The sequence below is a fragment of the Rhinolophus ferrumequinum genome, chromosome 17, assembly GCF_004115265.2.
Source record: "Rhinolophus ferrumequinum isolate MPI-CBG mRhiFer1 chromosome 17, mRhiFer1_v1.p, whole genome shotgun sequence".
Classification (NCBI taxonomy): Eukaryota; Metazoa; Chordata; class Mammalia; order Chiroptera; family Rhinolophidae; genus Rhinolophus; species Rhinolophus ferrumequinum.
In genome coordinates, this window is record NC_046300.1 from 29,552,654 (window position 1) to 29,580,393 (window position 27,740).

General features: G+C 34.0%; 1 protein-coding gene across 6 annotated transcripts in view; it reads left to right on the forward strand.

The window, feature by feature from the left end:
* TBC1D5 (TBC1 domain family member 5) overlaps positions 1 to 27,740 on the forward strand; it is a 510,030-nt gene that overhangs the window by 107,010 nt on the left and 375,280 nt on the right. For all 6 annotated transcript variants that reach the window (XM_033133071.1, XM_033133070.1, XM_033133068.1 and 3 more), the window contains one exon: positions 13,033 to 13,235. The gene's annotated coding sequence lies outside the window, so the exon portion shown is untranslated. The remainder of the gene's footprint in view (positions 1 to 13,032; positions 13,236 to 27,740) is intronic.

A 27,740-nucleotide genomic window follows, 5' to 3' on the forward strand; every position in this document is an offset into this window, starting at 1 on the left:
ATTATTATATAAAATTTTCATACAAATTAATAATTACTAATCATAATTTCCTTGTTAAAATAATGTATCAGTCCTTTATTTTTATTATCATTAATTAACTATATTCTCATGTTCCATATATCATAGCTATAAAGATTTGAGAAAAATAATAGAATTAAAATACTTGATAAAAATTTGACTCTACGAGGGGAGGGGCAGTGAGGGGGGCAGTAGAGGAGAGATGGAGTGAAAGACCTGTGTTTTTTCTGTCCTAGTCTATCACAGAGAGCGAAGAGAGAGACTAGCAAGATAAATGTGCCTAGAACTACAAAGCAGCCTCTGTGATTTATTGTTTTTTTTCAGAGCATAATGCAGTAATCAAAAATAATTTGGTGAATGATCTTTACCTTTGTGTGAAAGAGTATATTCAGTATCATGAAAACATTTATTATTACACATAGCATAAATATAATTTCTGTATTGCATTATTGGATGTTAACAAAGCCCCCTTTTCCCCTTAACTCACAGAAACTTCACAAGATTTGTCTGTTGCAATGGAGCATGTTAATATAAACATGTTAATATTTACTGTTATACCTCCCCCAAATGAGGCACTCTTTTCCTGATATTTAATCATGGAAGTTGATAAAATGAACTCCCACATATGATGAGCTTGTTTTTCTACATGGTCAGATTTTTCTACATGATCAAAATTTCTGGTTACTAAAAGCCTATTCTTTTTGCTTTTTAAAATATTTGGTCCTGTTTTCTGTGCCCAAACAAACTCTGACAATAATTTAACCATTATGGAGTGATTAAAATGGTACTTTAAGTTCTAAAAATCAGAAGTTCTGTTGAGCAGAATTCTAGTTGCTCAAAATGCCAGGGTAAACTACACAATTTTAGTACATGTAATTTAGTGCATTACTTATAGTTGAATTAAAAAAAATCAAGTTAATGAATCATTCATGCAAAGACACGCCAATATTGTTAATTGTGTGAAGCTGGGAAGGCCAGTGCATTAGGGAATGCAGCTCCACTGCTTGGCAGAGTTTTTGCTCTAATGAGAGGTTTTGTTTAAGAATAAAGATTATCCCAGAGGAGAACTGGACCAATCTAAGGATGGATGTTTTGGGCACGTGGAAGCCTGAGACTAAGCTGAAGTTAAAATATCATGGCTCTTAGCAAATTAATAGAATAATGCTATGTTAAATGGTTTCTAGGCATCAGATCTTGGTTAAATATTGCACAAAATATACTGAGTTACCAAGGGTCAAATAGAGTAATCATAATCAAAAGAAAATACACCACAATGTTTTTTGAATTTAGTTATCTTTTTGTAGTTCTCATACTTGAGAATTAAAATGATTTACCAATCTATTGCGTAAAAATAATTGATACATAATATGTACATGGTTGAATCTTAAAACCATGTGACCTCTGTTTTCTGGCCATCATTATTCCTTTGTTGTGAGAGCTAGAGGAAGTGGCTTAATCTGAAACTTACTGCCCCATTTGAAGTATGTTCTGACTGAGAAACTGTTAGGTGTTAAAACTAGTCTAGCCCTCTGACAAGAGTGACAAGTTTTTCATAAGGAAAATCTGGAGTTGCCTTCAGGAAGTACTTTCTGATAAGCTCTTTGGAACTCTTTCCAACTGGTTATGTCAACTTTGGAGGTAAGGTGGAGATAGGCCACAGATCCGAATTTTCTAGTTTTGCTATTATTTATTCTTAGTATGGTAATTTCGTATTTGGAGATTTCTTCTAGGATTTATCTATATTCATTGCACATTTGTATGAATGAGGCTCAGGATGTATTTTGGCTTTGGTCAACCTGCACACTGGTTTTTTGAGAAGGATATTTGAAAAGAAATACCATTTGAAAAGTCTGATTCTCAAATGTGTGTGTATATATACATATATACATATATATATATATATATATATATGATCTATCAAGGATAACATATTGAAAACTGTCAAGGAATTTGTCACTTAGAAAGTTGTATCTTAAATTAATGTCTGTCACATTGACTGAAGTACAGAGCTTGGCTAGGTATATTTTCAGAGAGCTTTCTCGCCGTACTGAATACAAGATATAATGTATTTCAGAATGAAAATAAGTGAGAGAAACAGATGTCTGAGCTCCGTGAAGCTCAGATTTTAATGTTATGAGTCCATGGTTGTAGGGGACACAAACTTGTCTCTCCATGGTTTCTGAGGTACTCCAGTGAGATGGAGATGAGACAATTACTTTAATTCACCACATGGTTTTGACTTACATTATTCATAGATATACTTGAAGGCATTGTAACGTTGTGTAAAGGATAAGGCTTGTGAAGTGTCACTAACCTGAATTTAAATACCAATTATTAACTGTGTGATATTGAATACATTTAGTTAACAATGCCTACATTTCTTCATTTGTGTAAGTGGGAATACTGGTAATAATAAGACTTTTTCATAGGGCTGTTATGAGAAGTAAATAAAATGACATTTTCTAAAATAAACACGAAGAAGAGTCTTACTTTAAGGACATTCTCCCTCCCCCTCCCACCACACTCACCTGCACCTTAAGTATCATGGGCTGAGAAATTAATATCTTCAGACATTGCTCAAAAGGGCAGTTATAAAAGGACATTGTATACGTTGGTAGTCTTTAGATGAGGATGTTTCTGAATGGCTTCAATGAAAGATAATAGCATTTTAGTGAATATTTAGGCCATCGTTTTAAAAGAAGCAATAGTTTTAGATTAGGTAACCTAGTCTTTAGATCTTTTTCTTTCTTTCTTTCCTTTTTTTTTTTTTAATTTTTTTTTTTTTTTTTTTTTTTTTTTTAAATGCTGCTCTGGGAGATGGCCTAATGTTCACTTACTTATGAAATGAGCGGTCCAGTACAGAGGACTAGGGATGCAGGATGTCCTAAGTAGGATTACCAGCCTTTTTGAAACTTCCACAAGCCTTACTAAAATCTGTCCTTGTAGGAGCATGGTCCTTAACCATGCATTTACTGTCACCCCTCCCTTCTGTTAACTTGGATGAGAGAAATAACTGTAAAGATAAACACAAAAGGCTTTAAGGGTAACTTCTTAAAAGATTGACTTAGGGCTATTTGTTTATTAAATGTCCTAGGAGTTAGATGCCTTATTTGGGCTTCTGCCCTTGGAGAGTAATAACCAATTGCCTCAGAGTTCTTGTTGGAGTTCTAATATCCAGAAGAGAAAACATTAATATTTAAAAACAACTTTATAACCCGTTTTGGTTATTAAACCAAAAATTTTGGTGTCCTATATCATCTTTACGGTTTTCCTTTTTTCAGTTTATTAATTTATAGTCTTTTAACCTCATAGAGCATTTTGCTTATGAGACTTTAGTATTCTTAGTTTTAATTCATTTTGTAATATGAAACCATTGTAATAATTTTGCTTGGAATCTAAATATTTTAAAAGTGTTTTTGAAGAATACATTTAAGAAGTTATCCCTCTGAGTACAAAATAAATGACATTAGTAATATAAATTAATTCACTGCTGTTTTATTGAGTTAGTAGACTGAAAGCACTGACACCTGTGTGATCTTCCTGTATTTATTTTGCTGGAGTGTTTGTTTTTGTTTGTTTGTTTGTTTTTTCCTCATTCTTTAATCCATCCTCCACCTCCCTCTCCTTTAGTAACCATCAGCTTGTCTTCTGTATCTGTGGGTCTGTTTCTGTTCTATTTTGTTTATTCATTTTTTTTGGATTTTACATTGTAACTGAAATCATGTGGTATTTGTCTTTCTCTGACTTATTTTATTTAGCATAATACTCTTTAGGTCCACCCATGTTTTGTCGCAAATGTCAAGATTTTGTTCTTTTTTATTGCTGAGTAATATTCCTGTTTGTGTGTGTGTGTGTGTGTGTGTGTGTGTGTGTGTGTGTGTACCACATCTTCTTTATTCATCTATTGATGGACAGCAAGGATGCTTCCATATCGTAGCTGTTGTAAATAATGCTACTTTGAACACAGGGGTGCATATATATTTTGTAATTAGTTTCCGTTTTCTTCAGCTAAATACCCAAAAGTGGAATTAATTGCTGGGTTGTTTGGCAGCTCTTATTTTTAATTTTTTGAGGAATCTCCATATTATTTTCCGTAATGGCTGCACCAATTTACAATCTCACCAACAGTGTTTGAGGGTTCCCTTTTCTCTACATCCTCGCTTACACTTGTTATTTGTTGTTTTTTTGATGACAGCTATTCTGACAGGTATGAAGCGATAGGGTATCTCTTTGTGGCTTTATTTTGCATTTCCCTGATGATTAGTGATGTCAAACATCTTTTCATGTCTGTTGGCCATCTGTATGTCCTCTTTGGAGAAATAAATGCCTATTCAGGTCCTTTGCCCATTTTTTAATTGAATTTGTTTTTTGGTGTTAATGGAGTGTCAGTATCAAACCTACTAAACAAGTAACCTAGTGCAAAATTTAATATTCAGTTGGATTATTTATTAGTAGCTCAAAGTGAGATATGGATCATTGAGACTATTACTTGGCAACTTTAAAGACAGTACTCAATTGGAGATATTTTGGGACTTGCAGTAGTGTTATTTAGAAATAAGAAGACTTTCTAAAATAAAATGAAATCTCAAATACTTGTGGAATTAGTGGCAAGATCTATTTTCTGAAGTTCACTTTAGTCAGTGAATTCAAATTACTTAATGTTATAAAAGTTAGAAAAATTAAAATTTGAGATCATTCATTTGTTCCTTCTTTCATTCTCAACCTACCATTTATAGGGGTACAAGATACTGAGGTAGCTATATATTTGAAGTCATATAGTGTGTGTTTTTTCCTCTTAACCTTTTTCTTATCTCTTACTCCTACCTTTTTGTTATTCCTTTCATAATACAAATAATCTGCTTAACTCCTAGATTAGAAACTTTGACAATTTACTAAATTTATTTTTCTTCCATTTCTATGTCTAGGTACCAACATTTTCTCATGTTCTTTTGTCTCTCAATTGTCCATTTCCATAGCTACTCTGTTAGTTTGGTTGTCAGTACTCTACAAATCCATTGGAATTATTTTCCTAAAATACTAAGTACCCAGTAATTGATTCAACCATTTTTTTGTGCTTCTAGTGATTAACAACATTATCCAGTTTAGATTTCCGTTACTTCTTTTTGAGAAGCAGCGAATAGGCAGTGAGATTAATAAACACTAGTTTGATAATAAAGTAAGTGATGGGGAAGTCATGAGCTACAAAGCAGAAAAAAACAGATCGTATATAATTGAGTCCTTTGTAGAGCTAACTTTATATTTGTTCTCTCTCTGGTTTTGATTAGTTTTGTCCACTTCTGTTTTCAGAGAACTAAAGCTTCCTCAGAATTCTAGTATAACTTGGGACAGCGACTACTTTTTATAGACTTTCGTCCACTGCGGTCAGATGTGGTTTGAGTTTTTCTTTTTGCATTTTGAGCAAGATAAATTACAGTGTTTATTGGATAAAAGGTGACAGGCAGGTGATGTTACAAAAAGGCAATAGATTGGAAAAAAAAGGAATTCTGAAACAAATGGAATAACATAAGGAGGAGTAGTTAATGAGATGTTGAATAATTTAATAAGTCTGGAACTGAGAATTTAGAACATGAAATAAAATTATAGACAATGCTTAAAGTTTCAGCCTGTTTTTATCTAAAATAATTTCTTCAAAAATCTTATTATTATCCTAGTTACAAGGACATACTTAAAAGAAGGGAATACCTTAATTACAAATATGCTTGTGTTCTTATTGTACTGTGAAGGATGTCTACTTTGAAAAGTCCCGTGCCTTATGTCTGCCAGAATAAATGGACAAAGACTAACATGATCTTAAGGGAATTTTTATTTCTTGGAGTCAAGATATGCAGCTTGCTTAGGGAGACCACTGTTCCTGGAATTCTCTAACTTTTCATGGTCGTTTAGACTGGCCTTTAAGATTGGAATGAACCTCAAGTGCCCAAAGCAACTTCAGAATTGACCCATCGTTTTTTTAATTCATTTAAATAATCTTATTGAGACTTTCTTGTTTCATATTCTTAAGCTAATTTGAACTTGGTATCCAGAGCTTGATCCTAAATGCACCTAGGATATAGAGAAGAAAAGTTATCTTGTTGGCATCCAGAGAAATATTAAAACATATAATCTTCAAATCACAAAAAAGTTCTCTATTTTTTTTTTAATTGTACATGCATTGGTTTCTGTTTTGTTAGGTGCTTAGGGTATTGTGAAATCCAACTTGGTACCAACTGTGATTAGTGAAAAATGAGCATGACTATTTGGGAGACAATAATGTTATATACTACTAGGAGATGAGTCATTTTGGAAGTGAAGATATGTTTTATTATTTGGACAACATGGAAGAATTTCATTCCATAAAAGCCAGAGGGATAAATTTATATTGTGTCAGCACTTTTAGGATCGTTGGCTGTACAGTATAAGGTTTATAAAGTTAAGGTGATTCATGAAAGAGCGAGTATTGGTCAGGTAAATTACACTTACAGCTGCCTTTAAATTGATATAGCATGGTGTGATGGTTAAGACCTTCTGGACTCTGGGTTCAGATTGCTTGGGTTCAAATCCCAGCTTCACCCTGTTAGCGATGAGACCGTGGGCAAGTTAGTGTCCTCAAACTCGTAGCTGTGTTTTTTGTGTGTGTTTTGGCGGGGGCGGGGGGCGGATAGTGGAGGTGAGGAGGCATTAAATGAGATACTGAGTATACATATCAATATCATAGGATAGGACTGATGTTATTGTTGCCAAAGTTCTTTTTCAAGCAGCTTTTATTAACTTTAACTTTCTATTTCCTATCATAACTCTGATGTGAGTCATGGGGTAAAAAAACAACCAAACAAATCTGAATGGGTATTTTCTTTGATTCCGAGGAATACAAGGAGATACTATGTAATAAACTTTAAACTTTAACATTTAGTTTCACTGATAAGCCTTGAAAGAATAACATCCATCTTCAAATTTCAATTGAAAAAAAACTAAATTCAGTTAACCTTGGGTGAAAGTTTGCAGTTTGGGGAATTTGTTAGAATCTGTAAGCTACTAGAACGTTGTGATAGCAGCCCTGACTCACTGTGCCGGTATGTCGGGTTAATTGGTGCTATTGGGACAGTGCATGAAATGTACGTTTCCCTAGTGACAGTTGAGGTTCATGTAGAAGGGAAGGTGGGCATACTTCAATTTTTTAGTGATTGGAAGTGTCTGGGAATATAGTGGACATTTTCTGTCCCGAATGCTGCTTTGGTACCAGTGTATGTTAGCATCTACTAGTGTCACTGGGCAGGGTTATATGTAAACTCTTATTCCATGTTTTGAGATGACTGTTACCGTATTAGACCCTCTTACATATTTGTAAGATTCTTTACTAATCTACAATGTATTCTACTTAACCAAAGGTTAACTTTTGTTAACAAAATTTTGCTTATGAACCATTCATTTTCCTTAAATACTCCTATGTCTCTTGGCATATATATCTCTAAATGACTTAGTTTTAATCATAAAACTATAATCTGTATTAAGGAAAATCAAAGTTGATGGAGGCATTTTATGTATAGTTAAAACTGCTTTTGTTTAATCATCCCTTTCTATTGAAAAGGAACCTTGAGAGTAGTTGTTCAGAGAAATATCTGAAATTTTAATATTAAGTTGGGTACAATTTAATTGGACTAAATGAAGTTTATATCTTTATGTTCAACAAATAATTTAAAAATTATGTACCTGCAGAATGGAAAATGGTTGTTGCTGATGCATAGCTTTAGAAAGCTTTAAGACAGGTTTCACTGCTGTATCAGAATCTGGGGTAGGGGTTCTGCTTGGGAATCTCCGTTTTAAGAAGCTCCTCAAATGATTTTTGTACACAGTAAAGTTTTAGAGCCACTACTGAGTTCTCTACTGACAGCTTTTAGGATATTGGTTTCTGGTGGATCTTCTGATGGAATCTCATTTTCCCCAGTTGGGGGAAGAACAGGGGTGGGCGGAGGTCGCTCTATCTGCTGACCTGCCAAGTCCTATACTGTGAAATTTCCAAAGCAGTCAGGGTCAGTCTTAGTTTCTGCTCTAAGTCCTCTCCAAACTGGCACTTCTTGGTGAAGGAACATGTCACGTTAATGGTGATGGACAACCGAGTGGGCTGTGACAGAAGCTTCATACATTTCCTAAAACGTCAGTACTTCCTACCAAGGGAGAAATTGCAGGTGAGGAAATGTCAGAGAGCTTAAGTGGTTTTCTAGGACTAGGATTGAAAGCGACGTTGGTGTATTTTAAAGCCCAGGCTCGTGACGCTATGTATGCTACCCTCCTTTTTGGTAGAAAGAACATGGGCCTTGGGTTCAGGTTGCCTTGTGTTGGAAATGTGCTTCTATCACTTACTGGCTTTAGTAACGACTCCACACTTTCCTAAACCTCAGTGTTCTCATCTGAAAAGTAGGCACGATAATCATTAAATTTTTAACGCTACTGTGAGGATTACTGACCTGTCACACATTTTTAGAGTGCTTCAGCATATTGTCATAATTTTTTGTTTTTTCCCCAGAGTGGGCATTCCAATAAATGGTGGCTATTATTCAGCAAATTAAGATAAGGCAAATATGTCTTATGGAATGAACCAATTATAGGCTAACTGAGTTTGTTAAATTATGAAATACATGATTTCCTGTTCTGATGTGGTATAATAGCTAGCAACAAGGAAGATACTGGATGTGAGACAGGATTTTCCTTTGGGAAAAGCATGTAGGCCTTTGTTATTATTACTTTTTTTATTGCCCATATCCTGGTAAATTCTAAATTTTTTTCTAGCCAGAACATTCTTAAAGCTCCAGATTCTTCTTATAGCTCCAGATGTTTACATTGAAATGCCTACAGGGCATCTTCAGCAAGTCACTCCTTAACATGTCCAAGTCCACACCTGGGCTCTTCTAACAACTGATCTTCTTCCAGGATCCTTCACATTAGTGACTGGAACTGCTATAGATCTGCGTCCTCCACAGAATCTAATCTTTCACCCAATTCTGCTGAGTGTTCTCCCATAAATCTTTCTGCCTTCTTTTCACCTTATTCTAAGCAATTGTCCTCTCAATCGTAACTCTTCCCCTACACTTCTCTTGCCCCTCTCTATAAATCAGCCAAATTTGATATTTTTTTCAACATACAATTTATTACCATACCTTATTTAAAAACTTTCATTAATTTTGCCTTGTTGAGTTGACTTTTTCTGCTCCATTTTGTTTAATACACGTTTTTTTCTCTAGTAGCTGAGACTGTCTGCTCTGCTTCTCTTTTTTTATTTTGAATGTGCGTGTCTCATAACTGCTTGTAGGCCTTTGTACTTGGTGTGGCCAGACTGGAACACTTCCCATCCCTTTCCGATCTCATCTTAAATAGTCTTTCTTTAGTTCTTTGCTGATCTCAGGGCTAAATCAAGTCTCCTATATAAAATGTGATGGCTCTCCCCCTCCCATTTTAATAGCATTTGTCTCTGGTTGCAATTAAGTATTTGCATGGTTATTGGGTACTGTCTCTTTTTTCAAATAAATTGTAAGTTCTAGAAGGGTTGAAAGAGCTCTGATAATAGATGAGAAATATTACATGATTGAAATACATAACTAGGCAATTAAAATAAAAATGATTAATTTTATATTCCAAGTGATGAAAAGCAACGACATACAACCAAGATTGCTCTACCCAGCAAGTCTGTCATTTAGAATTGAAGGACACATAAGGAGCTTCCCAGACAAGAAAAAGCTGAAGGAGTTCATCACCACCAAACCAGTATTACAAGAAATCTTAGAGGGACTTCTTTAAGATGGGAGGGGGCTTAAGGTGAAAGGGGAAAGGGATTAAGAAGTACAAGTTGGTTATTATACCGTAGTCATGGGGATGTAGGATATAGCACAAGGAATATACTCAATAATATTGTAATAACTAGGGATGGTGCCAGATAGGTACTAGATATATCAGGGTGATAGTTGGGAATGGGGTTCGGGGAAGGGTGAAATACATGAAGACATTAAAAAATACAAATTGGTAGTTAACATATAATGGGGTATATAATCAACAATGTTGTAAAGATCATGTAAGATGCCAGATGGGCACTGGACTTATCAGGGGAATCATGTCATGGACTGTGTAGATGCCTGACCAGTGGGGTGTACACCTGAAGCTGAAGTAGAATAATATTGAATGTCAACTATAATTAAATATGTAGGTATACATAGTCACAGGATGTGGAGTACAGCACAGGGAAGACAGTCGACGGTATTGTGATAGCTACTATGTAAGAGGTCAGAGGGGTAGTGGCTTGGGGCGGGGGTTATCACTTTACGAAGGGTTTAAATGTCTAACTGTTGCATTGCTTTGTACACCTGAAACTGATTTAAAAAAATGGAAGGAAAAAAATGATTACTTTTAAAGTAAACAGAGTAAATAGAGATAGAGTCATAGTGTTGGCATTTTAAGCATTGTTTGGGAATACTTTAGTTATTGTAGCATTGGCTTGATCAACCTCTCATTTCACTTTTTGTATTAAAAATAAATGTAAGTAGTATTTTTAATTTCCCAGTTCAGATTTAGAGCTTCCGGCAATTGATTGTACTTGAATGAGCTTTAAAGTAAAAGCATTCCCCTCTACTCTCATCTGCACAGTATTTGAAGTTTACAATTTAAAAAAGATATAGTTACATGCTTCTTGATGTTTACTGTATAGAATGTGTTTATGTTAGTTGCCTGGGCATAAAATTTTTTAAATATTACTAAAATTTACGAAGAGAAGAAATCAGATGCTATGATAGGTTTCTCAGCTCTTATAAAAAGTTAAAGAGAAATGAAGAAGATTAATAGAACATTGGAATTGTGTTCTTATGTTGCTTTTTGGTATTTGGACCTTAATTTACTGCATGACTATTGTTGCCAGATTGAAATGTTCTTGTGAAAACTCTTAAGACTAGTATTTTCTTGAAAATTGGTTTAGTGCTTTGTTTACATTTTAAAATTAGTGCTTTGAATAAGATTTTGGTTTCCTTCTATCCTGAATTCTCCCTAGGAGTGCACAACTTCAAAAATAAAGAGGCACAGTCAGCAGAAAAAAGAGGTGGTCTGAGCATTTATGCATTAAATATGCATGTTAATTAGGAAAAAAAATTAGAAAAATATGAAAACAGATGTTACATAAATTATTGCAGTCCCAGGGCAGCAGTAACTTATACACTGACAATAGTTTTTATATGTGCATGTGTATGTCTATTTCTAGATTTCTCAGTATTTATGCAATTCCATAGAGAATAACTAGAAAAAGAACTGGTATATCCTTTCAGTGAGACTGAATATGGATTGCTGTGAAAGTGTAGTTATTTCATACAGTTTCACTATACAGATAGTCTTATGTTTCCTAATTCTGCCTGTCGCATTTTCCTCCCTTCTTGGTTTCCCTGATGCCAGAAAAAGGAAGTAAATTACGATCCTAGCTGTGTAAGAAATGTAAAATTGACCTGGGTGTAAAGTGTGTATTTAGAAACAAAACAAATTACAGCCACTCAGCACCCTGGTTGTACTGTCACTTTTTCTTTTGGCTAATGTCACACTTCTTGAAAGGAAAAACCATCATTCTCTGAATAGTATTGACAATAAATATGTGTTACATAAACACACATTCATCAGACACACATGTGCCAGAATAGTTGAAAGATATTTGAATGTCTTTCACTCTTAAAGAGTCATCCATAGAATAAAAAATGGTCTGTATTTTTACAAGAGAAGGATGAGACATACAGGCATGCTTTCTTTGTAATGGTTTAACAATTTTTGGTTCAATCATCCAACAAAACCATGTGACTATACTGTTGTCCATGGAGGTGCTAACAATATTTAGATATTTTCCATGCATATGTAATTTAGAAATGTGTTGTTTGTAACTTTTTCAGATAAGGTTGAAAAGTAAAATAAGGAAGTGCTGCTACATCAGAATGTGATAAATCATTCTCTTAAACAAATAAACAACACATGAAGTATTATATTCAGTACTAAGGGCACAACATAGTTTCTGGAAATCTGTCTAAAGATCAATGCCACATTCATTTGTATTCTTTAGGAATCATACTTTGTTACTTGGTTTTAGTAGCATTTGATGCTAAAATGTGTTGCAAGTAATTAATTTCTTTTGAATCTCAATAGGTTTCAGTTACATGTCTTACTCTAATATTTTTCACTTCTATGCTATTGGTTTATGTTTTACATTATATTACCTAATTACTGTTGGCCTTTTGTACATATGGTGAGCCCCCAATAGATTTTAACACATTATTGGGAGTAAAGTAAACTAATACAGAATTCATTCTAGAGGAGAGTGATAAAATTGTTTAGTAATTTATTATTAAGAGGTTCTTTACTTAAGTTGGATAGCTATTTAAGAAATTCAGTTGTCATTCTTGCGGATTTTATGTAGAAATATATCTGTGTCAGATATGATTTGTGGAAGTATATCATTAAAGGCGATAAGAAATTTTTCTTTTTCTGTAGGTAAAAAAGTGATGGAAATTAATTTTTAATTCACAAGTAATGTTTACGTACCACACTGATATATTTGTATTCTAATTTTATGTTTTATTAATGCTTTGGAATCCATTTTCAATGAAATTTTTTTCACATTTGTTTTCAAATGTCAAATTTCCATTTTTGATTTTAATACTTGATATCATTTTACTACATATTAGAATAGTGTGTTGGTTATTTGAACACTTTTATATCATTTCAATAAAATGAAGTAACAGATGATTTGTTTCGTATTGAGGTATTTTGGACTTTTTTTTTAAATACTATAATGCCTTTTATTGTGGGTATTATAAAATGACTCCCTTCCTTCCAGGAGTTAGAATAGATAATGGAAAGACTGATTACTGAGTAGGCTAACATTTGTCCCCTACACGCCTAAAATATGACAAAATTTTCAGCCTGCCTTTTGCATTGTTTGTTTTGGTTTAGAGTTCCTTCTGGGATAGGAATATTTAAAGCTATTTCACTTATTTATTTTTCTAGATATTTGCTGTTTTTCCAGCAGCTCAGTTGAAGAACTCAGCGGATCTTTATTTCTTGAGTCTTCTTTACTTCCTATTTGCCAACCACGGCTTGTATTTCGAGAACTCTTTTGTACTGAGCCTGACGTTATCTTGGACCCATCACAAGAGCATGTATTTTCAAGTATCAGTTAGCTTTGTGGATCAATAAAGTTCTCCTGAAAGGTAAGCATATATTTGTTCAAAATGTCCTTTTAAACATTGTATACTATTAATACTTGTTTTAGTCTGTTAAGGCTACTGCAACAGAAATGCTGTATGGACTGGGTAACTTATAAACAACAGAAATTTATTTCCCACAGTTCTGGAGGCTGGGAAGTCCAAGATCAAGGTGTCAGCAGATTCTTTGTCTGGTGAGGACCTACTTCATGGTTCATAGCTATCCATCTCTTCACTGTGTCCTTACATGGTGGAAGGAATGAGAGAGCTCTTTGAGGTCTCTTTTTATAAGGACTTAATCATTCAGGAGGGTTCCACCCTCAGGACCTGATTACCTCCCTAAGGCATCACACTTAATACCCCTACACTGGGAATTAAGATTTCAACATGAGGTTTGGGGGAGCATAAACATTCGTTGCATAATAATGTTCTTACTACAGTAACGTGTTCCATAGATTTGTGTACAAAAAATGTGTATGTGTGTGTACGTGCATGTCTAACACAGTTACTCAGAGTTCCCTGATAGGTTTCTTTTCACCTCCTGTTTCTGATCACCAGCTTCTAGTCTTTTCTTCATTGTTCTCCTTCTCTTTTATTTGAAACTTCACCGGGGCTTAAAAATGTTTTTCCACCAGGAGACTTTGAGCACTTTTCATAGGGAAAACTTTGGTTTCCCTGTCTCTTTCCCTTTTCCCTCCCTCTCTCTCCCTCTTTCCCTTCCTCCTTCCTTCCCTCCCTCCAGACATTAAATTTGTTAAAGGAATAGCAAAATTAGAATGATTGAACTTAAGACTTGAGGGTATCTCAGATAGATAGCATTCACATTTTTATCTTTTTTTACCGCAGTCAGTAGTAAGAAATAAAATTTACATTTATGAGCCATATCCCACAGGTATAAATGTACAAATGATACTGAAACAAAAGTTGAAACAATTCTTACCCTAACTACCTGGAAAGTGTGCTGTGCTTTATTATATTTTTTAATAATTTATTTAATATATGCTGGTGCTTATAACTAAATATATTTCCCAATCCAACAATAATGGACTGCTTTTGCAATATAAAAAAAGCATTCTTTAGATCATTTATAGTGTTTTCATGACTGACTTGTTGGAAAAGTAATTGGACTCAGGCAATTTTTCTGTCTCAGTCAAACTGCCTTTTACCCTGTCTCCTCTGTTCTTCTCATCTCTCTCTCCATTCACAAGTTATCAAATGATTTGGTGAAAGAACTGGGTAACTGCTGGGAAACACCAGAATACTTACTTGGTTCTTCTATAGTAAGAACACAGGTACACATAGTCAGATCTCAAAATTTGAGAGGGGGTAATTTTTAATTAAATTATCCCTTTATAGTAACGTTTGTGTTTCTTTATTCTTTTTGGTCTGTTTTGTGTAAATTGTATGTGCATGCTGATAACCTCAAGTCATTCTTGGTTTACAACATTTCTAACTTTTTAAATCCTTTGTGTAAGCTTAGACTAACCCAGATACTTCCCCAAAGTGGTCTCTTTCTAGTACCGATTCCCATTTTATGTAACATTTTTATCCTTTTAATACATTACAAGCATTTTTCTGATTATAAAAGTAGTATGTAGTGTTAGAAAGTTTGGTATATAGAGAAAAATAAAAAGATGAAAATTATCCCTAATCCAGTGCAGCAAAAGCAGTTCTAAGAGGGAAGATCATAGCGATAAATGCCTACATAAGAACAAAAGAGCTCAAATAAACAATCTACCTTTACACCTTAAGGAACTAGAAAAAAAAGAGCAAACTAAACACAAAGTTAGTAGAAGACAGGAAATAAAGAGCACATAAATAAATGACATAAAGACTAAGACAACAAGAGAAAATATCAATAAAGCTAAGCCGTTTATTTTAAAAAGGTGAAATGGACAAACATTTAGCTAGGCATACTGAGAAAAAAGACAGGACTCAAATAAAATTAGAAATGAAAGAGGATAAATTACAACCGATACCACAAAAATACAGTGGATCATAAGAGACCACTTATGATTCTATACAGTAAATTGGACAACCTAGGAGAAATGAATTAATTTCTAGAAACACACCATGTACCCAGACTGAATCATGAAGAAATAGAAAATCTGAACAGATTAATTACTAGTAAGGAGAATGAATCATTAGTCAAAAGTCCGCCAACCAAGAAGAACACAAGACCACATGGCTTCACTGGTGAATTCTATCAAACATTTAAAGTAGAATTAATGCCAATTATTCTCAAACTCTTCCAAAATATAAAAGAGGAGGGACACTTCCAGAATCATTTTGTAAAGCCAGAGTTACCCAGATACCAAAACCAGATAAGCTACCGTGTTTCCCTGAAAATAAGACCTAGCCAGACCATCAGCTCTAATGTGTCTTTTGGAGCAAAAATTAATATAAGACCTTGTCTTATTTTACTATAATATAAGACCGGGTATAATATAATACCAGACCTTATATTAGATTTTGCTCCAAAAGACACATTAGAGCTGATGGTCTGGGTAGGTCTTATTTTCGGGGAAACATGGTACAAAAAAGGAAATTATAGGCCAATATTCCTGACGAACACAAATGTAAAAATCCTCAGCAAACTGAATTACATTGATTTCACCATTACGTTAAAAGGATCATGCACCATGATCAAGTGGGATTTATTCCAGATACAAGGTTGATTTCAACATCCACAAATCAATTAATGTGATAACACCACATTAGTAAAATGAAGGATAAAATCATATAATCATTTCAATAGATGAAGAAAAAGCATTTGTTAAACATAGGTACTAAACTTATGGACCTTGGGTTCAAAGAGCATTTTATGAATTTGACTCCAAAGGCAATGGAAGTAAAAGCTAAAATAAACGAATGGGACTATATGAAACTTAAAAGCTTCTGCACAGCAAAAGAAACCATTGACAAAATAAAGAGGCAACCAACTGAATGGGAGAAGATTTTTGCAAACAGTGCCTCCGATAAGGAGCTAATATCCAAAATATACAAGGAACTCATGAAACTCGACAATAAAAAAACAACCCAATTGAAAAATGAGCAGAGGACCTGAAGAGACATTTCTCCAAAGAGGACATACAAATGGCAAATAGACATATGAAAAAATGCTCAACATCACTAATCATCAGAGAAATGCAAATAAAAACCACAATGAGATATCACCTCACCCCAGTCAGAATGGCTATCATCAACAAGACAAATAGTAACAAGTGTTGGAGAGAGGCTGTGGAGAAAAAGGAATCCTCATACACTGTTGGTGGGAATGCAGACTGGTGCAGCTGTTATGGAAGGCAGGGTGGAGGTTCCTCAAAAAATTACGAATAGAATTACCATATGACCCAGCAATCCTTCTCCTGGGTACCTACCCAAAAAACCTGAAAACATTTATACATAAAGACACGTGTGCTCCAATGTTCATTGCAGCTTTGTTTACGGTGGCCGAGACATGGAAACAACCAAAATGTCCTTCGATAGATGAATGGATAAAGAAGTTGTGGTATATATTTACACAATGGAATACTATTTGGCGGTAAGAAAAGATGATATAGGAACATTTGTGACAACATGGATGTATCTTGAGAGTATAATGCTAAGCGAAATAAGTCGGACAGAAAAAAGCAGAGAACCATATGATTTCATGGATATGTGGTATATAAACCAGAAACAACAAAAGAACAAGACAAACAAATGAGAAACAAAAACTCATAAACACAGACAATAGTTCAGTGGTTACCAGAGGGAAAGGGGGGTGGGAGGTGGTAGATGAGGGTAAGGGGAATCAAATCTATGGTGATGGAAGGAGAACTGACTCTGGGTGGTGAACACACAATGGGATTTATAGATGATGTAATACAGAATTGTACACCTGGAATCTATGTAATTTTACTAACAATTGTCATCCCAATAAATTAAAAAAAATTTAAAAAAAAGAAAAAGCATCTGTTGGCAAACAAAAATCCACTCATGATACAAACTCTCAATAAACTGAGTATAGAGGGAACATTCCTCAACATAATAAAGGCCGTGTATGACAAGCCCATACTCATACTCAATGGAGAAAAACTGAAAATTTTTCCTCTAAGGTCAGGAATAAGACAAGAATGCCCACTTCGCTTTTTGGCAAGGACCTGGCTGTCCTTTACTTGAGCTATTTATCTGGGTATTTTTTCAGTGAGCTGCCGTGAGGAGCAAGGTAATGTTTTCCATATACAAAGAACCAATCTCACCACTTCTATTCGACATAGTACTAGAAGCCCTACCGAGAGAAATCAGGCAAGAAAAAGAAATAAAAGACATCCAAATTGAAAAAGAAAAAGTAAAGCTGTTTCTTTTTGCAAAGGTATGATATTGTATATAGGAAACCTAAAAGACTACATGAAAAAAACTTTGAACTAATAAACGAATTCAGTAAAGTTGCAAGATACAAAATCGATATACAAAAACTAGTGTGTTTCTATATACTAACAATGAATTATCAGAAAGAGAAATTAAGAAAATTATTCCGTTTACAATTTCATCAAAAGGAATTAAATTTTTAGGAATAAATTTAACCAAGGAGATGAAAAATCTGAAAATTATAAGACATTGATGAAAGGACTTGAAAAACGCAAATAAATAGAAAGATATTCCATGTTCATGGATTGGAAGAACTATATTGTTAAAAGGTCCATACTACCCAAAGTGATCTCCAGATTCAATGAAATCTCTATCAACAGTCCAAGAGCATTTTTCACAGAAATAAAATTAAAAAAAAAAAGAACCTAAAATTTGTATGGAATCACCAAAAACTTCAAATAGCCAAAGCAATCTTGAGAGAGAAGATGCACCATACTTCCTGATTTCAAACTATATTATAAAGCCATAGTAATTTAAAGCCATAGTATGATATTGCCATAAAAAGAGACATATAGATTAATGGAACAGAAGACAGAGCTCAGAAATTAACCCACACATGTATGGTCAATTAATTTGGGGCAAAAGAACCAAGAATATACAATGGGGAAGGTTAGTTTTGTCATTAAATAGTGTTGGGAAAATTGGACAGCACATGCAAAAGAATGAACCTGGACCTCTGTCTTATACAACATGAAAAAATTAACTCCAAATGAAATAAAGATTGAATGTGAGACTTGAAATAACAACTCCTCGAAGCACACAGGAGGTAAGCTGTTTGACATTAGTTCTGGCAATGATGTTTTGAATTTGACACCAAAAGCACATGCAACAAAAGCAAAGAGAAGCAAGTGGGACTATAACAAACTAAAAAGCTTCCTTCAACACAGCAAAGGGAACCACTAACAAAATGAAAAGGCAACCTATCAAATAGGAGAAAATATTTGCATACCACATATCTAATAAGGAGTTAATATTCAAAGTATGTAGAGAACTCACACAACTCAATAGCAAAAAAAACAATCTGATTAAAAAATGGGCAGAGGAACGGAATAGACATTTTTCCAAAGAAGACATACAAATGGCCAACACACATGAAAAAGGGCTGAACCTCACTAATCATCAGGGAAATTTAAATCAGAATGACAATGAGATTCCTCCTCACACCTGTCCTAATGACTGTCATCAAAAAGACAAGAGATAACAAATGTTGGTAAGGATGTGGAGAAAAGGGAGGCCTTGTACACTGTAGGAATGTAGATTGATACAGCCACTACGGAAAACAGTATGGAGTTCTTCTGGAAATTAAAAATAGAACTACCATGTGATCCAGCAATTGGACTTCTGAGTATATATCAAAAGAAAATGAAAACAGTATATAGAAGAGATATCTGAACTCCCATGTTCATTGCAATGTTATTCACAATAGTCCAGATACAGAAACAACCTAAGTGTCCATCAATGGATGAATGGACAAAGAAGATAGGGTATGTATATACAATGGGATATTACTCGGATTTGAGAAAGAATGAAATCATGCCATTTGTGACAACATGGATGGACTTTGAGGTCATTAAGCTAAGTTAAATAAGCCAGACAGAAATGACAAACACTGCATGGTATCACTTACATGTGAAATCTATTATAAAAGAGGGGAAAAAAGTCAAGTTCATAGAAATAGAGAGTGGAAAAAAATAGTTTCCTGGGGCTACGGGGATGTGTGAAATATAGGGCAAAGTAGATTAAAAGTTACAAACTTTCGGCTATAAGATGAATAAGGTCTGAAAATCTCATATATAACATGGTGACTGTAGTTGATAACACTATTACATAATTGAAATTTGCTGAGAGTAGAATGTGAATATCGTCACCAAAAAAGAAAAAAATGTGCAGTGATGGATGTTAATTAACTAGATGGTGGGAATCATTTCACAATTTATACATAGAGCAAATCATCCCGATGTACACTTGAAATATGTTACAATTTTATTACATTATATTGAGGTCAATTATACCTCTATAGAGCTGAACAAAATAAAAAAATACAAAAAATATAAAAAGAAACAAAAAAAGACCCTTAATCTTATCAAGTAGAGATGAACTGATGTAACATTTTAAAAAGTACAACCTATTTTTAAAATTTTATTTGAATTTAATAGAGGGAACAAACACTGAAATGAAGCTTAAATGACTAGTGACCCTCAGATAAATGTTTTTCCAAAACCATAAATATTTCATAAGAGCCTTTCAGTTTAAAGATGATTATAAAAATATTTAAATACTCTAGAAATAAGAAAATAGGATAATGCTGATCTAAAAACAGAATATCCTTTTAAAATAATTTATTGAGGTGAAATTTATATAACACAAAATTAAGTACACTTAACAATTCAGTGCTATTGAGCAATTCACAAAGTTGTGTAATGACCACCTCTCTATAGTTCCACACATTTTCATCATTCCAAGGTAAAACACCTTACCCTTTAATCAGTTTTCCTTATTCTGCCCTCCTCCCAGCTCCTGGTATCCATCAGTCTGCATTCTGTCTGTATGGATTTATCTATTCTGAATAGTTCATTTAAATGGAATCATACAGTATGTGCCTTTTTTATGTCTGGTTTCTTTCACTTGTCATAATATTTTTCAGGTTCATCCATGTTGTATCATGTATCAGTAGTTCATTTTCATTGCTGAATAATATTCCATTGCATATATAAATATAAATGTTTAGTTTGTTTCACCTTTTAGGTATTGTGAATAGTGCTCCTGTGAATCTATGTGTTCCTGTTCTTATTTGAGTACTACTTTTAGTTCTTTCCATTATAAACCTAAGAGTAAAATTACTGGTTCATATTATAATTCTTTATTTAACCTTCTGAGGAACCACCAAATTCTTTTCCACTGTGGCTGTAGCATTACATACTCCCACCAGCAATATACGAGAGTTCCAGTTTCTGCACATCTTGCCAACACTTTTTTCCATAATCAGACTCTTATGATACTAGTGATGAATGACTTTCAGCTAAGTAACGTTGTAGAAAAATGATTATATCCCGTATTTCTTATATAGTGATTGTGCATAAATTCAGAGTATCACTTAATTCTGTTTTCCTTCCAGAATTAACTGACCAGTGGATATTATTTTCCTGAACAAAAGATTTCTTACTATTCTTCATCTTCTCAGAATCATCCTATTTTTTTTGTTTCATATTTTAGCCATTTGTTTGGGTGTGTGTACAGTTCTTTGTTTTCACTAAGAGTTTCAGATTATCATTCTTTTTGCTGAATGCTCATAGGTGATCTATGTCTCTGTTTTTATGGATAGCACACCACAGTTGTATTTTAAGGCTCCTAAATCATAAAATAACATTTTTTGTGAGTTTATTTGCTCTCTTTTTGTAGAAATATCTCAGTAACCTGGACCGTCTATTCTAATATGGGCCAGAGCTCCCTTCCTTGGCTTTTTGCTGAAGTGTTATTCTCATTTTCTTTTTCATTATATTACTGGGTTAGTTCCAATGTGTCTTGTATCTCATTGTCATTTTTATTCTTAGATTCCTTTAAAGAAATTTTCAGAATGTTAATTGGTGAAAGATGAATTTTCTGAGTTGTGCATATTAGAAAATGTTTTTCTTTTATTCTCACATTTGATTGATAATTTATCTGGGCATATGATTCTAGACTTAAAATAATTTTCTTTAGAACTTGAAGTCTTTTCTCAATTTTTTTCTACCATTCATTATTCCTCCTGAGAAATGCGAAGACGGTCTCACTCACCAAAGAGTATTCTCGGAGATATCAGAGTATAAACGGAATAGAGAAGAATTTTGATTAAGCTTGCATTTTAAGATAGAGAGGTTGACAAGAAACAAGATTAGTAAAATCTGTAATATATTAGGTAGTGGTGCTATGAAGGAAGATAAAGCAAGGCGTGGAGGATAGAGAGTTCAGAGTATAGGGAGAGGGATGGTAATTTTACATAGGGCGGTCAGGGTAAGCCTCACGGAGAAGGTAACGTTCTAGTAAAGACCTGAGAGAGGTGAGGGAGTGAGCATCCTCAGCAGAGGGAACAAGAAATTCTAAGGCCCTGCTGTAGGAATAGCACTGGTGTGTTCAAGGAGCAAGTGGGCAATGTTGCTGCAGCAAGGTGAGCAGAGAGCAGAAGGGATTAAATTAGAGAGGTAACTGGGAATTTAGGTCTTTTAAAGACGTGTATTTGGCTTTGATTCTTAATGAGATGGAGAACCATTGGTCAGCATCATCATCTGATTGATAGTTTAAACGAATCACAATCTGCCAGGTTGAGAGTTTATTTTAAAGGAGCAAGGGTGGAAGTGGAGGGACCATGTAGATTAGAGGTGAGAGATAATTGTGTTTTGTACAACAGGATTTACTGATGGATTGGATTTGAGTTATGAGAGAAAAAGAAGTCAAGAATAACTCCAATAATGGTTTTGGTCTGAATTACAGGAAAGCTAGAGTTTCATTTAATGAAAAAAGGGAAGATTTTAAAAGGGGTACATTTAGGGGAGAAAGTCAGGAGTTTGGTTTCAGGCATGCTAAGTTAGAGATGTTTATTAGACATTCAAGTGGAAAGGTTAAGGAGACAGATATATGGGTTCAGAGTTCAGGGGAGAGGATTGGGGTGAAGGAAAAACAGTGGAAGTTGTCAGTTGTATATAACATTTTTTTTTTAAAGGGGTAAAATTAATGCAATCCAATAAATACAGCTATAGACATTTGAAGGTCCTAGCTTTGGGGCACTTTAAGGGCTTAGGAAAAGAATTAGTAGAGCAGGCCAGGGAAAGAAAACCCGGTGTGGTAAGAGGAAAGTTTCTTGGCTTTCAGAAAATCTGATACACTAATGAAGCGAAGTGATTCACATGTTTCAAGGGAGGGGAGTAATCATCTGTGACAAATATTTCTGAAAGGTGAAGTTATAGATGAACTGTGAATTGACTTGGATTTCACAATTGGAGGTCATTGGTGACTTTCAGAAGAGCAGTTTCAATAGAGGAGAGAATTCCGATTGGAGTGAGTTGAAGGGAGAGTGCAAGGAGAAATACATGTGACAGCTTAATGGGGAAGTTGGGGTCAAGAAAGGATTTTTTTAAGTAGAAGGGAAGCAGCATCCATCAGTATTAGCAATGCGCCAGTGGAGAGGGATAAACTGGTGATACGAGAAAGACTGAGGGATTGCTGAAGGAATGTGTGCAAGTGGAGAGATTGGTTTCAGGAGTGCTGATGGTTGATCTTAAGAGTAGGAAGGAAGGCAGAATACACAGGCACAGATCCATCTTTACCAATCTTTGCTCGAGCTTTGTGCTGCTTCCAGACTGTGTGACACACAAGAAGCATCATGACAAACTGCTTCCCACTTCTTTAGGCTTGTCCTATTCTGCTTTCCGCTTTGTGGTTTTTGTTTTAGCAGTGTAAATGAATGGTGCTTTCCAGCTTAGGAATTTTGTTAAAAAGAAATTCTTAAAATGGAATTAAGATATACAATAGGCATTTATAAATGATGTACCTTTTGAAGTTTTTGAAAAATCTCGTGTTTGTAAAATATTTATGTAGTATGTTCTAGAGAACCACCAAGCTATATTAAGATCAGGAGCAGAGCCATCAACTGCTTTCTCACACCAGCCTTAGGGAGCTTATTGTTCAAATTTACTTATCAGAAAAGTGATAAATCACTTTATGTCCTGGATTGCTTGAACAAGGGTGAAATCATGAATGTGAAAATCCACAAATGCCAAAGGTCTGTTGCGTTCCTTATGACTCATACTTCTGGTCACCTCAGGTCGGTCTGTGAATATGGATTACAATAACAGCAGTAGAGTTCTAGTCTTTTCGTCCTGGTGTAATGGGACTGCTGGGAGCTGGGATTACTTTCAGGTGTTTCTGAGTTGTAACGATGTTGCTCTTCCTACCCATTGTTGGCTCAACTTTCCAACTCTCTATAGTAATGTAACTCCCCTCTGGCTGTAGGCACTGCTCCTGTGTCTTGTGAAGGGATGCAAGCAGCTTGTTGGCTGTGCTCCAGTACTGTGGACTTTAAGTTAGGAAGGGTATCAGGTGAGACAGGACCGAAAAATTGAGTAACTTTGTGCTTCCGTTTCCCCCCGGTACCTCCACTGATTAACTCTTGGGTTTAAATAACTCATTTCTATTCTTTACAGACTACCTTTCCCTAAAACCGGACACAAGTTCCATTGTCACTGAGCTGGAACACATTCTGAGTACTGTTTTTTATACATCCATACATTCACTTGTCCACTTAGGGTACATTTACTGGGAGTATATTTGGCCTACTCTCAATTTCCTTACTACTGTCTTTGGAAGCAACTACTGTTATGGAAATAATCATTAGAAATAAGATTACTTGTGTGTTTGATAACTTTATTTCCCTCTAAATTCAAGTTCTAGTTTATTGCATTCCCCTTTAAGAAAGAATGAAAGTTCTCTCTCATTTTCTTTTGGTTTGTACCCACATTATATCACAGTCTAATAAATGAAGAATATCTGTTATTTGTGGCGAGGCTGCCTAGTACTCCATGGTCTAACTGAGAAGGTATTTCAGGGAATTCTCCTTTTCACATGTCACAGGCCACTCCTTCACCATCTTCTTAGCTGATTCCCTGTTAAATAATTTTATTATTTAATATCATTTAGTTTGTCTCTTGCCCTGGGCTTCCCATATGCCTTTCTTCAGTGGGTTGCCATTTTGTCATGAGGGCTTAGTTTCTGTTAGGTTGCTGACTTAAACCGTTCGCAGTGACTTTCTCATTACAAGCACAAACTTGTTTGCAAATATCTTAGTACAGAAATCCCACTGTGTCATTCTGACACACTTGCACTCCTTTTGCAAGTTAATGTTGATGTCCATCCTCTAACCTTCAATCCCATCCTAATAGTTTTTCCAGGTTAAATAAGACAAACTATTACCTCTCTGTGGTTTTATATTGGTATATTTTGAGTAATATAGTGGCATATTATGAGTAACACATAGGATGGTTCTTGGTAAATATTTTTCATTGAATTGAAAACTTTTAAGTGGAGAAAATGTTTGGGAATATAGGGAAAAGGTGAAAGGGGAATTTTCTTTCTGTAGACTAGAAAATGTCATTAGCTTCTAGAGTAGAATTATCTGAAATCATCTGTTCTTTTGATCAACAAATCTTTATTAACTGTTTACTCTATGATAGGTACTCAGCTAACTTTTAAATAAATGTCATTTTAGACATTTTCCTTTTTGAAATGGATGATGTAAGGAAAATCAATATTTTTGCCAAGTTTATTTGAATTTTTTTAGGTTTTTAATGTACACAAACTTTGCATGACTCTCACTTTTTGATAATGGCGAAACAGCCAACTAATTCTAAGTAAAGATGAAATGTGGAAAATACAGAATCTGTTTTACCTTTTCGTCCTCTTACTGACTTTTACAAAGACTGAATGTAGTCCACTAGTAGTCTTGTATTGGTACTTAGGGGATCAGAACGACACATGATGAAGGGAGAAATTATATGAACACATAATTAGACAAATACTAAATGGAGCCTTTTTAATTGAGATGTGACAGTATTTCTATTTTACAAAGAAATTTGAAGTTTTTATTAGGTTGGTGCAAAAGTAATTGCGGTTTTTGCAATTTTTTTTAACCTTTTAAACCATGATTACTTTTGCACCAATCTAATACTTTGTAATTTATGAACAGCTGACCCATTTAAAGGGGATTTTTAAATCTTTAATTTGTAATAATTTGTGCTGATACTAACATTTTATTATTGAGACATTAAGGTTTCAGTTATTAAAATGTGTATTCAAAGTTTCATAAATGATATGAACAATAATTTCACCTCAACTTAAGAGTTACTTAATTTCTTCAGTATGTAGTGAATATTGGCTGAAGAAATTTTGAAAGCCTACATTACTTGGAATGTATTTGAAACTTCTCTTACTATGTACTTCTGTTCAACATGCTACATATTTTTGGATCATTTATACTATAGGCTTAAAGTTTGGAGTTTTACATTTTCAGTCTTATAAAGACTTATAAATATATATATGTTAGTACTATTGGAATTAAATAATTTTATCCACATAATTGTCATTCAGCTGTAGCTGTCTGGAATAAAATTTCTTGGAATAAGTAGCCATTTTCCCCGTGAAATAACCATGTAAAACTGTTTTTCATCTGATAGAATATATTTTAATTTTTATAAATAGCACAGAGGAATTGAAGTATTTATGTAGCTAAGGAAAGTTATCAGCTCAAGTTCAATAGTATATTGTTTGACTTTATTAGGCTGTGGATATAATTTTTAAAAGGTAAGTTTATTATTTTGTAAAATGCATGTGCTTTCATTATATTTTATGTGTTAATCTGATTTCCTATTGAAGTCCCCGATTAAAAGGGAATTGTGTACCAGTGGGGTTCTAAAACCTTGACATTATTTTAATCTGATAACAAATGGGTTTAAGTTCACGTTCTTTCAGTTGTTGGCAACAAATCTAAACCTGTATTTTTTGGATTTATGAGGATAAGTCCTGCTTTGGCAATCTTATAGATCCTCCAGAGAATAGTTAAACAGTGATTAATCATTGTTTCTTCACTGAGTGTGCAGAAAAGAATGGAAAAGCTGCATTTCACACTTCTGAAGCAATTAATCCCCATGATCTTAGCCAGGTTTGTCTTGTAGATAAGTCGGGATACAAAACGGTACCTAATTTATCAATGTATGCATGCCATAAAGTATAAAACACACAATTTATTTCATATCATTTATAGTCAAATGTAAAAAAAGAGTGACTTTGCCATATCCAAGAGTGTTTCTTCCATTACCTTCATATAAACTAAGTACCAGAGATTACAATGGGATTCCTGTTTATTGTGCACATCTGGTGCAGTCACTATGCATTTTCTCATTCACTTGCTGGCATTTTTAGTGATTGTGGCATAAATCACCTTGCTAATCAGAAACATAAGTGACGGGAAGTCATCTCCTTTTTTTGAACAATGGGAAAAAACATATGGCTTCTTAGACAGGACTTGGCTGTTATACTATTTATGTGGCATTATATTCTGTATTTAGAATTTCATATTAATTGCAAGTGGTTTGATGGAAGCCATTGAACACCCAGAGTTTGTGGTCAAAGTATTTGTTTTGTAGTATTTTCATAACAAATAAACATAAATGATAAAATAACATGCATTGCATTAAATTTTTTTTAAATAAAAACTAGTTTGGGGAAAGATTTTAGATTAAGATGAATTGAAGAAAATATGTAATTTTAAAGTGTGTGGATGTTTCTATAGATGCATAAATACAGTAATTACAAGTTACAAGTTAGTTTTTAATTATACCTATTTCAAAACATTGCATGGATTAGAGTGAAAATTACTGTCCTTTAATGCTCAAATGCAATTGACAGTGATTTGCTTTTCTAGAAGATTTATTTCAAGATGAGGTGTATTTTTTGATGAATTGTTGTTAGTTTGAATCACTTCAGCATATACTACAACTGAAAATAAAAGAGGAAGTAAAGCTTTGTAAAATATATCTGTGCAGACTTTAAAGACTACTCTGAGTGAATTTCTTGTTTGTTATAGAATGCTTGCTGTAGATTTGAAACTTTTTTCCTCAGTAGTCACTTAATTTTCAAAAGGTAGTGAATATAATCGCCTTTCATCCTTTTTTGACTTTATAAAACTTATCTTCCTATCCCTTATCACTTTCTGTTTTCTTATTATTGGGTGACAAGAAAAGATTTATTTTAAATGTGTACATTTCAAATGAAAATTTATTTGTTCAGAGAACTTTGTGTTTTACAGTTCATTTTCTATATTACATGTGACTGTAAGTAAGTGAGGTAAATTTTTTAACAAATATATCAGAGCCTATTTATTCAAATGTGTGTTATTCCCGTTGAAGTAGTCCCCTTGGGAAGATGTATACATAATCCATTAATCAAAGTATTTTAGGAATGCCTCTTTTTGAATTTTCTTCAGTGGAATTGATGTATAGCTGACCAAAATGGATACTTTGAAGGGAGATAAGATTCATTATGTGTATATATGTGCTAGTATTTTTGTTTAAAAAA